Consider the following 15509-nt stretch of genomic DNA (forward strand, 5'->3'; position numbering starts at 1 on the left):
GCCACTGAGCTATATCCTGAAATTTATATTTTTAAATAAGAAACTCAAAGAATTTGGATATGCATTACAATTGTTAAATCACTTACTTAAACTCTAGGATCAGATTAACATGACTTTAAAGCTCTATGATTTATTATGAAAACTAAGGTGTTTTAAAGAATGTTCCTGCAACTAATAAAATAAGATAATATCATCTGCTTCATGGGGTTAATTAAATAAGAAAGCGTGTGGAGCACTTGGCCCACTACCTAGCATATGGTGCATCCAACATTAATTTCAATAATTACAAGTATCAGCGATGATATATCAACTAAAAAAGGAATTGATTGTGAGGAAAGGCACCTCCTTTTCCAGAAGGTAGAAATTGTGCAGCACTGAAGAAAAACAATCTTCCAACAAACGCAAAAGGTGATGCACGCAGAAGGTGCTAAATCCATTTTTTAAATGGCTGGGTTGGGGCTGGGGATTTAGCTCAGAGGCAAAGCGCCTGCCTGGCAAGCGCAAGGTCATGAGTTTGATTCCTGGTACTGGAAGAAAAATGAACAAACAAAAAATGGCTGGGTTAATCTAGTGCCTTGTAGACTAATCAAAGGAGTTCACTAAAAGAAGCTGTCACATACAACACTGATTATATGACTCTAATTATATGAACATCCAGAATAGACAAACCTGTCAAGACAGAGAGTAGATTATCACTTAGGAAGTGGGTGAGAGTTATGGAGGTGAGGAGATAACAGCTACTGGGTATAAAGTTTCTTTTTACAATAATAAAATTGTACTAAAATTGACCATTTGCACAACCTTGTGAATATACTAAGAATTACTGACCTATATACTTTAAACAATCAAATCTTATGATATGTGAATTACGTATCTTAATAAACGTGTTACAAATATCTTTTCACTAGAAAATCTCTTCTTGCCTGTTTGTCTTCAGTCTGTAATGTGGACAGAACCTGAGCACAGGCTCTCCACTTATATGGGATAGAATTCCTACGGCTCAAGGGTGAGAAAAGAATCCAGCCTCAGAGGGACCACAGCTATTGTCTTTCTGTCCCAGAAGTCTTTCTTACTTTTTATGGGCATTAATAGTTGATATGCATCCACTCCAAACAAAGTATCTGAAAATGGTAATTATTTTGGCTTGAAGAGAAAAGATATTCTCTCTGAGGCAAGTGATATGATAAAATTCTTTAGAGCATTTCTGTCATTTAAAAGTAACCAATGTGTCTGGATTCTAAGAACTAAAATATGAAGAAATTTTGAGCTTGGGAAAGTAAACACCAGAATGAAAGATAACATTTAATTTAAAGAATTTTTTCTGTAACTTGTAGTGCTTAAATTGTTCTAATGCATTAACTCTAAGCTGTCAACAATTTGGAAAGTGACATATGAGCAAATGGCAAAATGTGGAAAAGTTGTGAATCAGGCCATTTTCACTTTCTCATATCTTAACTGGTTCTACTATCTACTTACATGTGTACAGTACTTGGCCCTTCCTATAGACACAGCCAACGGAATCCTGTTTCCAAAGCCTGTAATTTATTCCCTTTTTATGATTTTCTTCTTAAGATTATGTAAACTGTTTTGATTCCAGTGGTAACCTTAATACAAACAGACATACACAGAAACATACCCAGATGTTTATGTATTCTCAGTACCAAATAAGAAAGAAGTTACAGAAAACTTTGAGTTGTTATTATAGAGCATAACTTGTGAAATAGTCCCAAAACACAGAGCATTGAGGAGAACATTTTCTTGCTTATTGCCTTAAAAGTACAAATTTATACTATTTCCTTGGGCAGCTGGGCAGCAGCCAGCATCTGGCCAGATGAAAACAAATTAGGAAAGAATGTGATTGGAGAATTGGAAAGAAGAAAGTTTGGGAAAGAGTGTGTGGATGTGGGGATGGAATAGTTGGAAAAGGGTCAAATCATAAAAATGTGTGTACCTCCTGTGAATTCTAACCCCAATACACCCACCCACATAAGAAAGATGGGGTAACTTAGATGTACAGGCTGAACATGAATGTTGACTCATTCTTCTTCACTGGTTGACCTAGGACTCCAGGGTTTTCAAAAAAAGTTTTTGTGGTGACAGGGATGGAGCTCAGTTAGCTGCTGCTACTACTGAATGTCAGTTTGCCAGCAACAGTGGCCAAACATGCAGGCTTAAGGAAACTAGTCAACTACCTGGTGATGGTTCTGTAAAATTGTGGCCTTTTCAGTGCCAGGAAAGTATTCCAAAAAATGTTTCCTCCAATCAAAGAACCGGCTGCACATCTTAAATTAAGGAGCAGTGTCTGAAAATATTAACCCTTATGGAATAGTCAGGTGCCTTTTTAGAAACTTCACTGCACTATTGGTTTGCAGAAAAGACTCTGGGAGACTGACATGCAGAATTACTGGAAATGGTTTTCTCTGAATCTATATATGGTTCAGTGTCTCCAAAATTGCACAGATCTAAGTATGAAGGAGAGATGAGGCCCCATAATTCAACCTAATAATCTTCTTGATAAACTGTTTGCTCTGGACCTCAAGAATTTCCTTTTCTATAAATGCACTATGAGTACCCAAGAAAGATACATGCATACTATTATACACAATAATGCTTTCTGCCTCCTGATAATTTTGGTTTCATCTGGTCTGTAGAATGGAGATAGAAAATCATAAAAATGCTATTGGCTGACCATATTGACTATCAAAGATGAGTAAGATTACTGCTACACAGTGATTAGCATAGAAATCAGAAGAGTACCATACAGCAATAAAAATTAATGAATAGGCTTCAAGGCCTTCGTGAAAGAACCACAAAATCATATGAGACAGGAATGACGTGATCACATCTCTAAGGAAAATCTATCAATGTAGATTTTATCAAAATGCAAGAGGAACATGAAATAAGGTATAACAATTACACTATTTGCAGAGATAAGAACTCTAGCCTGTAAATGTAATTCTTCAATTTCTGTCTACATATTTTGTAAAATACTTAGTTTTGTAAGTGATGTTGTATTCTTTCAAAAATCTTTCCTCATGGTTAATTTACCAGTGTCAATTTCTGCCACTTAGAATCAAAAACCCAAGTAAAAATTATATATATATATATATATATAGTGACTTAAAAAGAAAGTTCATAAATCAAATAGCTGCTCAACTTGTTATATATTAGAACTATTTAAATCCAACCAATTCTTTTATGACTGAAATTAATGGGTTCCTTTCTAACCTACACTTAGCCTGGGGGGAAGTTTAAGATAATGTTAGCAATGTGCATGGACTGAGGCTCCATTTAACACTTACAGGTTGGTATTATAATTACAACAATATCACCAGTGGAAAATTGATGTTGAACAATTCACCAAAATCATGAAGTGGTAATATTATATTTGTAAATATTAAATTAGACAATTATTTAATTATAAATATTGTCTGTTTGCAGACCAGATTATTCAAGGGCTTCATCAAAAGGCCTTAAGGAAATTTCCCCTGGAGAGAAAGAAGTAAGGCTGTGAGGACAATATGTCATGACCTTGAGGATTCCCCACATGTGATATGCTACAGTCTCACTGTTTCCAACCAAAATCCCCAAACTTTCCAAAAGGTATAATTTTAAAAATACATAAATAACTATACTGAAAACACTCATAAGGAAGACAAAATAAGATATCACTCTCAATGGACCAAAAACTGCAATGAACTCTAAAAGAGAGGAAACTGTATTAAAAGAAATTATAAACCAAAACATATATGCATCCTTCATTTTGTGGTTTTGTTTTGCCTTTTTAGGGTGCAGCTGTTCAAAATTATCAAAGAGACCATGAATTTGAACTCAAAAGTGGCTCCAGGTGAACAGAGGAACACAGTGCAGGTCTTTCCAGAGTCTTGGCCAGAAGAAAACAACAAATACGATTTCAGGCACTTGTGATAGAAGCCAGATGTCACTGAAATGAAGAAAAGGAGTTTCTACCAGATCCCTCAAGGATATATGCTCTGTCCCTTCCCCTTAATAAGCAGGCAACAATAAAATCAGAAGTGGGTCTGGGGATTTAGCTCAGCGGCAAAAGCACCTGCCTGGCAAGCGCAAGGTCTGGAGTTCAGTTCCTGGTACCGGAGAAAAACCAAAAAAAAAAAAAACAATAAAATCAGAAGAAACAATCAGCCTAATCAAGAATTGAAACTCATCCTATAAGCCAGCAGACAAGCAAATGAGAAAAAGTAAACTTAAAAGAGGTGGATCTCATGAACATACAACACAAGGAATAGAACTTTGAAGATGTGTGATTTATAAAAAGATATTGCTACTACTACAAGAGGATCTGAACAACATGGCTATTAATGATGACTAAACAAATTAACTTCACAGAGGAAAACTTTGGCAAGCACTTCCATGGCCAGGTGATCAGAAAAAACTTGACCAGTCCAGAGTCCTGTGCACAGATAGTATCCCAGGATGTGCTGCGATAAGAAGGGCGTTTCACTTCTGTGACGTTCTCTACAAAAATCATAATCCCAAACTTACAATGACAGAAATGTAACACAAACTGTGAAAGCTCCTACAAAATCTCCAATCAGTACTCCTCAGAACTGTCAACATCAGAAATAACAAACCAGAAATTGTCACGGACTCGAGGAAACAAAGGAGATAAAACAACTAAACACTACATGGTAACTGAGTAGCAGTAGAAAAGGGACTTTAGTGACATTCAAATAAAGGCTGGAGCTGAGTTAAAGGTACCGAGGCACCACTGGCTTTTCTGTTTTGGAGATGTCTCACAGTTATGGAAAGTGTAAATTGGAGCTGGAACTGATTGAAGGGTATACAAGAAATTTCTACTATTGTTACAAATTTTCTGTATATCTAACATTACTCCAAAATTGAATGTTTAACTTTTAAAATCTTACTCAACTCTAAAACTGACTAGAGAGGCATCAAGATGGCAGAGTGGTAAGTGGCAGAGAAAGAGCCTCTAAGACTGTTGCTGTCCAGACCCTGGAGTATAGCAACATGAGGTCGTCAAGGGGGAGGGTAGTGAGCCCCCTGGACCCAGGAAGGACCAGAGGCACAAACTGAAGGCTACACAGAGAGTAAAGAGATAAACTTCAATGAAGAGGAAGAAAGTAGCAGGCCTACCTCCCTGAGATAGAACTCACTGCAAGAAGGGAGTGGTTCAAACCTGCAAACATACAGCGACTGCTGGCCACCCCAGAGGCCTCCATGGAGAGACACAGCAGTGGAGGGGAACAGTGGACATGATGGACTGCACTAGCTGGCAGTGACTGCTGAGGGCTCAGTCATCCCACACGAGACAGCAATTGGCTGGGAGCCATCCTGGAGAGGGGCTAGTTGAGCTCAGAACTCAGAGCAGCTGTGGGCTCCAGCTACAGGCTCCCAGCTGAGTTCAGGCCCACAGAATGTGCACTGACAGCTGCAGGGTGAATGAGTCTGGTCTCTTCCAGAAGGTGCAGGCTCGCTGAGATTATCCTCCACCCCACCAAAAAGCTACTGCTGGCTTTCTGGGATAGATCAGCATAGATCAGGACTCTGTCTCCATACATTGTTTACCAGTGACAGCAGAGACAAACCTGGAAGTAGACATTTTTCTCTCTCTAACTCTCTCTCTTTCTCTCTCTCTTTCTCTCTCTCTCTCCCTCTCTCTCTCTCTCTCTTTTTCTTGTGGTGGTGGTTTGTTTTTGTTTTTTGTTTTATTTTTTCTCCTTCATTGTTTGATGTTGTTTTTATATGAGAGTGAACATGATTTCTAGCCTCTTTGTGGTTGTTGTTCTGTTCTTCTTTTCAGCCTGTAGTTCTCTCTTTCCCTCCAATCTTCTGTACCAGTTTTCCAAAGTTAACATAATCCCCTTTTGTCCTCCAGCCTTACTCTAATCTCTTCCTCTTCTTCACTCACTCTATTTTTTCCCTAACACTTGTTAAATTTTAACCCCTGAGGGTAAAATTGACATAAGGATTTACATACAACATATAACTATCTGGTCTATGTTAGATTTTGTTATATAATTACAAATGTAGTTCATATGGTTAAAGGTGCCAAATTAATGGTTACCTCAATTTGTCATTTTCTAGGCTATGATTATTGCTACTGTTATTGCTGATGGTACCACTTTAAAAAGTGACATAATTGTTCTAAACAGCTATTCTTCCTGGTATTTCAAGATGGAGACTGACTACATGACATAGAAAATACTGCACAGTGCCAAGGAACCAGGGGCTGGGCCAAACAGGCAGCAACTTCTCATCCCCAACAAAATGAAGATAAGGATCTTGCAACACACCCAAAATCCAAAAACCAGCTACACCTGGAAGATACATCAGGCAAGTAATAATTTCTTAAGGTTCTAAACACTAGCAATAAAGCAACCTGCCACAGGCAATTTGTAAGCATCACCACAGGAGAACAAAGCAAAAGAAAATAAGAGGACACTCAAATAAGATGCAACCCCAGATATCCAGTTCAACAAAGGCAAACCCAAGAAGCAATGAGATGGGACAATCTGAAAGCCACCCACCTGGCCTCTCTGAAGTGGAAACAACAAATCAACTGAATGGGGCTCTAGCAAAAATCTAATAAGAAATAATTTCTCAGATAATTGCAGAGATTGTGTCCACAATGAAAACCATACTTAGTAACTCTATAGCAAATATAGATTAAAAAAAAATAGAGAAGTTTAAGAAAATTATGGAAGACATGAATGCTCAGTATAGGAAAGAAAGTATAGGAATCCATAAGACAGATTCAAGCAGTTATTCAAGAGAATAAAAACTTCCATTAAAAGTAGCCACAGCAGAATAAGCCAATGTAAAGACAGGATCTCAGATATAGAAGTCAGGCTTGCAGTTACAGATCATGAAAAGAAAGATTTCTTAAAAATAGTAAGGAACCATGGGAAATCAATACAGCAGCTGCTAGATGAGGTAAAAAAGAATAACTTAAGATTTATTGGAGTCAATGAAAAGCAGGAGATAGCACAAGTGATATTTAAAAAAAGCTGTTCACAGAAAAGATAGCAGAAAACTTCACTGGCAGGGAAAAATAATTTGATATCTGTGACAGCTAAGTGAGGCATGTGGAACTCCAATTAGCCAAGATCAAAGAATCTACAGCCAGGTATATCATAGTCAAGATTCCAGAAATTCAACACAAGAATACAACCTTAAAAGTTGTTAGTGAAAAAAAAATCACCTATAAAGGAAAGTGAATCAGAATCACAGCTGACTTCTCAGCACAAATTCTCAAGCCAAGGAGAGCTGGGAGTGAAGTATTTCAGCTTCTAAAAGAAAACAGCCTTAACCCAGATTGATGTACCCTGAAAATCTATCTTTCAAAACTGATGGATAAATAAGATACTTCCACGGCAAAGAACACCTGAGGAAATTTATGACCACCAAACCAGCACTCCATGTTTTACATGACATTCTAGAAAGAGACAAGGACTACAACTCCATGAACCCCAACAGAAGGAATCCACCAGGCCAGGCAAATAGTCAAACAGAAGGGAAAAGGAGGGGAGCCAACAACAGAAAGGAAAAGTCAATACGCATCAGTTATAACTATCAATGTTAATGGTCTCAATTAACGACAAGGAAAAGTCAATACACATCAGTTATAACTATCAATGTTAATGGTCTCAATTCACCAATCAAAACACAGAGACTGTCACAATGAATCAAGAAGCAAGATCTAACAATATGCTGCATACAAGAAACACATCTAATTCAAAAAGAAATTCATGGACTGAACGTAAAAGGAAAGAAAACACTACTCCATGTGTCAGGAACCCAGAAAAAAGCAGGGATAGCTATTCTATTTGCAGATAAAGTGAATTTCAAGCCAAGACTAAGAGACATAAAGAAGGTCACTACATCCTTGTTAAGGGAACAATGCAAGAGGAAGAGAAAACAATCATAAGTATGTATGTAACAAATACCAGCACACCCAACTATATGAAACAAATATTAATGGACATGAAGAATCAAATAAACACTAACACACTTCTACTGGGGATCTCAAAACCCCACTGTCACAAAAAGACAGATCAACTAGACAAAAAAAGTCAATAATAAAATATTAGAACTGAACCAACTTTTGAACAAATGGACATAGTGGATATCTACAGAGGGTCCCACCCCACAACATCAGAATACACATTCTTCACAGCTGCACAGTCTCCAAAATAGACCACATACTAGTTCATATAGAATATGTTTATGTAAATAAAAAGGAAATGAAATCATCCCGTTGCATATTATCAGACCATATTGTAGTGAAATTAGAAATCAATGGCAAAGGAAACCACAAGAACTTCATAAACACATGGAAATCAAATAGCACACTTGTGAACAGCCAGTGGGTTATAGATGAAACTCAAGAAGAAATTAAACAGTTACTACAGTTAAATGATAATGACAATACAACATACCAGAACTTTTGGGACACAATGAGAGCAGTGCTAAGAGAAATTTATAGCAGTGAACACCCATATCAGGAAAACAAAGCAAACACAAACAAACAACTTAATGGTGAACCTCCAACTTCTAGAAAAAGAGCAGGCTGAGCCAAAAGCTCATATGAGGGAGGAAATTATGAAGATCAGAGTAGAAATAAAGGCATTAGAGACTAAGAAAACAATACAAAGAATCAATGAATCAAAGAGTTGGTTCTTTGAAAGACTAAACAAAATCAACACACCCTTATCCCACCTTATCAAAAAAGGAAAGAAAAGACTCATATGCACACAATTAGGAATGAAAAGGGTGAAATCACAACAGACCCTGCAAAAATCCAGAAGATCATTTATTTCTACTTTGAAAACTTGTATCTAATAAGACAGAAAATGCAGAAGAAATGGACAGATTCCTAGATATATATGAATTACCAAAGATGAACCAAGAAGATATAAAAATCCTAAATAAACCAATGTCAATCAATGAAATCAAAGCTGTAAATAAAAACCTACCAATGAAGAAAAACCCAGGCTCTGATGGATTCACTGCTGAATTCTACAAGAAGACTTAACACCACTACTTCTCAAACTCTTTAATGAAATTGAAAGGGAAGCAACACTCCCAAATTCATTCCAGGAAGCAAAAATTACCCTCATACCAAAACCAAAGGAAGTTGCAACTAAGAATAAGAATTACAGGCCAATCTCTCTAATGAACATAAATGCAAAAGTCCTCAATAAGACACTGCCAAACAAAATGCAGCAAATCATCAAGATTATATACCATAACCAAGTGGAATTCATCCCAGGAATGCAGGGAAGGTTCAACAGTCACAAGTCAATAAATGTAACACACCATATTAACAGAGTCAAGGACAAAAATCATACAATCATCTCAACAGATGCAGAAAAAGTTTTGACAAAGTCTAGAACCCATTCATGATAAAAAAAAAACCCTGCAGAAATTTTATCTCAATCTGATAAAAGACATGTATGACAAACCCACAGCCAATATCATACTAAATAGGCAAAAACTGAAAGTTTTCTCTCTAATATCAGGAACAAGACAAGAATGTCCACTGTCTCCACACTTATTTAACATAGTCCTGGAAACTTAGCCAGAGCAATTAGACAAGAGAAAGAAATAAAAGAAATAAGGAAAGGAAGAAATTAAATTATCATTATTTGCAGATGACATGATACTCTACATAGCAGACCCCAAAAACTCCACTGAAAAACTGCGAGATTTAACAAGCAAATTCAGCAGTGTAGCTAGCTACAAAGTCCACACTCAAAAATCAATAGCCTTCCTGTACATGAATAACCAACTCACTGAGAGAGGAATTAGGGAAACACCACTTATCACAATAGCATCCAAAAAAAATGAAATACCTAGTAATAAATCTAATGAAGGATGTAAAACACTTCTTCATTGAAAACTACAGTATTCTGAAAAAGGAGATTGAATGGGATATTAGAAAATGGAAAGATATCCCTCACTCGTGGGTGGGAAGAACCAACAGAGTGAAAATGGCCATAGTTCCAAAACTGTTATATCGATTTAATGAAATTCTGATCAAAATTACAACAGCATATCTCACAGAATTAGAGAAAACAACCCTAAAATTCATTTGGAGCCAGAGGACACTTAGGATAGCATAGACAATTCTGCACAAAAAAGGCAAGGCAGAGGGCATCACATTCCCCTATTTGAAATTATATTTTAAAGCTCCTGTGATAAAAACAGCATGGTACTGGCAGAAAAAAAAAACAAAAAAAACAGACCAATGTTTGTCTGAAGATTGATGGAAGAGGTTAGAAGATGCAGAAACAGCTCCAGACATACTCAGCCACCTTATCTTTGACAAAGGTGCCAAAAACATTCACTGAAAGAAAGATATCCTCTTTAATAAATAGTCCTGGTAAAACTAACTCAGCACACACTGAAGATTAAAATTCGATCCATATCTTTCACCATGCACTAAATTAAATTTGAAGTGGATCAAACATCTAAATATTGAAACAGAAACACTAAATCTGCTGGAAGGTAGTATCACTAAAATTCTTGAAGACATTGGTATTGGCAAAGACTTTATGAGTAAAACCTAGATCGCATAGGAACTATCACAAAGAATCAACAACTTGGCTCTCATCTTATTAAAAATCTTTTGCACAGCAAGAGAAATGACCAGAGTGAAGACACAACTCACCTGTGGGAAAAAATGTTTGCCAGCTGTTCCTCAGACAAAGGATTACTATCATGACCACATAAAGAACACAAAACTTTCAGACTCCCCAGATTTAAAGACCCAAACCAAAAATGGTTTTCAGAGATGAATACACATTTCTCAGATGAAGAAATACAAGCAATAAATAAATATACAAAAAAATTTCAACATCACTGGTCATTGGAGAGATGCAAATTAAAACACTGAGATTCCATCTCACCCCAGAAAGAATGGCTATTATCAATAAATCAACCAATAACAAATACTGGAGGAACTGTGGGGGAAAAGGAACCCTTCTTCAGTGTTGGTGGGAGTACAGACTGATGCAGCCACTGTGGAAATCAGTGTGGAGATTCCTCAAAACCTAGGATTAGAGGTCCTATTTGAGCCAACTATTCACATTGTAAAATGGGAAGAAACTGTTCAAAAGGAAAGAAAAACAGGGATGGGGAAAAGTAGAAAAGAAGGAAGAGAAAAGCAAATATACGTATCTTATCTATCATATATATATATGATAGTTTAGATAGTTATATTACCAATTTCTCTTAGTTCATTGAAAAGAAAGGTTTGCGCTAATATTCTTTGGACAATTATATGTCTGTATCTTGTACTCTTAGCAACTAAATTAAAGATTAACAGTACTCAATGTATTAGCCATTGTTACCCTCCTATCATCTTGTTTTAAACTTTTGTTTTTCTCTCTTTAAAATAAAAATAATAAAACGGAGTAGAGGAACCATCCAACAGGGGAAAATGGGAAGCATGAGTCTACATGCTAGCACTGGTGGCAGTATGAGAGAAAAGACTTCGTCACCAAACATCTGAATTCCAGAAATTTACTGTGGATAGAGTTTTCAATAAATTTGATCTTCACTTAATTTTTTATTAACACATAAATCCTGTGCCTATTAATGGGGTACTGTAATGGGGTAATGTAATGTTTCATACACTTACACATGGCACCATGTTTAAATCAGATTGACCTTTTGCATCTTCTCAAATATTTACCACTTATGAGGAAAATTTTCAATATCCTTTGCTCTAGCTTTTAAAATGCACAGTACATAATTGTTATTTATATTGAACAATAGTAGCCCAGAGCGTCCTGTTCCTATCAACCTGTAGCTTAGTGTTCACTGATCAATCTCTCCCCATCCTGCCCACTCTCCCCCTCCCCAGCCTCTGGTAACCGCCGTTTTATTCCCAACTTCTAGGAGATGAAACATTTTTTAGACTCCACGTAGGAGTAAGTACTTGTTTTTCCATGCCTGATGTAGCTGAGCTGGTAAAATCTAAGATTTTCATGGTAGTCAAGGTGAGAGTGTAAAAATAGATAATATGGGGCATGGATATAATCAAAATACATTATATACAAGAAATTCCCCCAAAAATGTAAAACTAGGGAGTGGATGAGGCAAGGAGGGTCATAGGGGATGATTAAATACATGGTGTACACATACAAATCTGCCAAAATCAAACCCACTAATTTGAAGAACTAATATGTACTAATAAAATGTGGAAAAAATAAATGATTTTTAAACATTAGAGTTATACTTTGTTAATAATACTTAATACTGACATGGCTGATTGAAAACAGTCCCTTCTGGGAGTTTAACAATAGGCTTAATTCACCTGGCTTTATAATTTGAATTGATGTTTTAATCAGAGAATCCCCAGGCCAGTCACAGATTGGTCCCTAGGAAAAATAAAGAAAACTTCTAAGGTGGATGGGGAGGACCACTTTTAATCCAAGCACCTCAAGTGTTGCACAGAGTAAATATGGAAAATATGAAAATATATTTTTCAAATTCCTGTGATCCATAAGGAAAAGAAAAAGAAAATTCCATAGACAAATATACAAGAGACATGAGCAAACATTTCACAAGGAAAAATAAATCCAAAGACTCATGAACATACAAGATGCTCAATTCCACTAGTAATGTTTAAAATATAAATTAAAACCACAATAATAAATAATTTTATTCCCACCAGGTTGGTGGGAATAAAAATTAAAAGTCATAAATCTCCAAATGTGGAGTTCCAAATGTATATTCAGAGTGTATTTTTATAAACTCTTTTGGAAATTACCTCATATATCAGGAGTGAAATAGAGTAGAGTGGAGAGTGGAACAGAACAGAAAACAACACAACACAACACAACAGAATCATATCCAGGTGGATATGCAAGTTTAATTTGTCATATAGAAGACAATGCGAGTGAGTGGGGAATAGATGAATTCTACACGGGCTTTGAGACAGTTCGGTTGCCATCTAGAAAAAATGAATCATCTTATAACTGATAAATTCAAACTTCATACGATATTTATGTGGAGAAAGTGGAGTTATATAATTTCAAGAAGAAACCATCTGGTGATCATTTTTAAATCAGAGTAAGAGTAGCTTTGCTAACAATGACACAAAACTAGAGACTTGTCAAAGTCAAGAAGATCTGATTATAGTAAAAATATATATATGGCAAAAAGTGCCATGAAGATAATCAAAAGACAACACATTGAGAAAAGTATTCACAACCAAATGTCACTCAAATTAAAACAGCTGCTAAAATTTAGTAAGAAAATTAATGTAATGATAGAAAGAGGATATAAACATTGTTATAGTCCACATTTGGTAGTTCCCCAAAGCCTCATGTGCTCATAGGTGGAGATTTGGGGAGGTGACTGGATCACTGGGATGTGATACTCACCAGTGGATCAGTGCACAGATGAGTTTACGGATGACTTCCTGTTAGAAGGTAAGTCACTGGGAGCATGACCCGGAAGCGTTTATCTCTCCCCGTCTTTATATCACACTCTTTCTGCTTCCTGCTGCTGTGCCTTGAGAAACCTGCGCCTGCCATGGCCCTTTGCCATGCCACCCCACCTTGGAACCAGCTAACTGTGTACTGAGGTTTCAGTCCGTACCTCTACAAACCGTAAGCCCAAGTAAACCTCTCCTCCTTTAAGTTGTGGGTGCCAGGTATTGAGTTTCAGTGACAAAAAGTGACTAAGACAAACGTAGTTCATTAAAAAAAAAAAGGAAATACATGTGCAAAAAGATACATAGGCTCATGTACAATAAAAAATATCCTAGTTAACTATTCGGAGATATCATTTTTCATCTATGAGATTGAGAAAGATTAGAATCGATCCTATTTTACTAGGCTGATTTGGTCACTCACAGAGCTGTAATATAGAGGGAACCCTTCAACTTTTACAGCTTATTGCTCTGTGGGTGCAGTGGTTCATTATCTTTACATCATGTGAAATTTCATGCATGTAAAAATCTGGCAGTTACTGAACATTACATTGGGTATCATGAACAAAATCAAAATATATAAACCTCTTCTTCTAGGAAGCTTGGAATCAGGTTAGAGGAAATACTGCTAAAGATCAATAAAAATACAGTAAAAGTGCTAAAGTAATTAATCAGCATACCTAGCAGTGTATTCCCATAAAAATTAATTCTCCTTTACTGAGAAAGATACAGTCTAGCCATGTGTTTCAGTTACTTTCACGTTGCTGAGACACAGTATCTGACGTCCACAAACTAAAGATGGAAAGAGATAGTTTGGCTCACAATTTGTAGAGGTTTCAGTCCACACCCAGCAGGCTCCAAAGCACTATGGAATGGCCGAGGGCTATGGCACAGGAAGGTTGCTCACGACATTGTGCACAGAAGCAGCCAGAGATCAAAGAGGAACAAGGAAAGGAGATAGAACATTCCAGACCATTCCAGACCATTCTCCAAGTGACCTGCCTATTCTGATCAGACCCCATCTCCCAATGCCAGTCAGCTAGAGGCCCCATAAGCCAATACTGCCCCAAAGCCCCACTTTTGAGAACATGAGGCTGTGGCAGAACATTTTGATACAGACCATAACATTGTGGGTCTCACATAGAAAATGTTCATTTCTTTGGTAAAAGCAGCATAACTTAACAAAGACAGTAAGAGCACATCACACATGTGCGGAACCCACAGCATCAGGCCAGAAACCTGAACCATTCACTTGCGGTCATGTGCCAAAACTACGTAAAAAAATGAATGATATGTTACATCTGGATCAGCCACTTGGCAGTTTCCTGCTTGAAAAGGAGTGACCAAGAGCAGTCGTTCCTGATTTAGGAGAGAAGCTGTTTCTTCCATTCAACAGTGGACTCTTTAAGGTTCTTCCATCCAAATTCATTCTTTTGGCTCAAATATTTCCAGTTCCATCAATCAAGTAAGGTGACGCTCAAAGTGACGACACGCCTGATCGAATACCCTGAATAGTATCTTGAAGTCTGACTGTACAAACTGCAGCTGTCAGTTAGGAAAGAACAGTGTTATTTAATTAAACATGAAGCAGATGGTCTTCAAGTAGCAAGTGCAGAGACAATACATAAAAATATAAGGATGGTAAGTTAGCTGCTCTGGTAATCAATTATAATGATACCTCTACTGTTGAAAAGCACACTGAATATTCTTACAGTCACTGCAAAAATTTCATGGGAGAAGCCAAGAAAACCCAGTCACACAAACCAAGAAGGAAAAACAGCTTCAGTTCATTCTTATCTTCATTTTAGACCTACGAAAGGTTAGCCCTAAGCCACACTTTAACTTTTTCTTCTGCCTTCTGTCACCCTCTTTATGGCCCTATATAAAAAAAAAAAAAAGATATTCTAATCATTGGTAAGCTGTTATCAAACAATTGTTGATCATTAGACCAAAATGTTTTTACTATTTTTTACTATCTAAGTTTTTACTATTTTCAAAAGTTTTTGAATTTTATGTAAGCAAACAAAAGTGTGTTATATAAAAAAATAGCTCAAAAAAGTTCTCA

Source organism: Chinchilla lanigera, unplaced genomic scaffold, assembly GCF_000276665.1.
Source record: "Chinchilla lanigera isolate Chin_1 unplaced genomic scaffold, ChiLan1.0 scaffold00002, whole genome shotgun sequence".
NCBI classification, from domain to species: domain Eukaryota; kingdom Metazoa; phylum Chordata; class Mammalia; order Rodentia; family Chinchillidae; genus Chinchilla; species Chinchilla lanigera.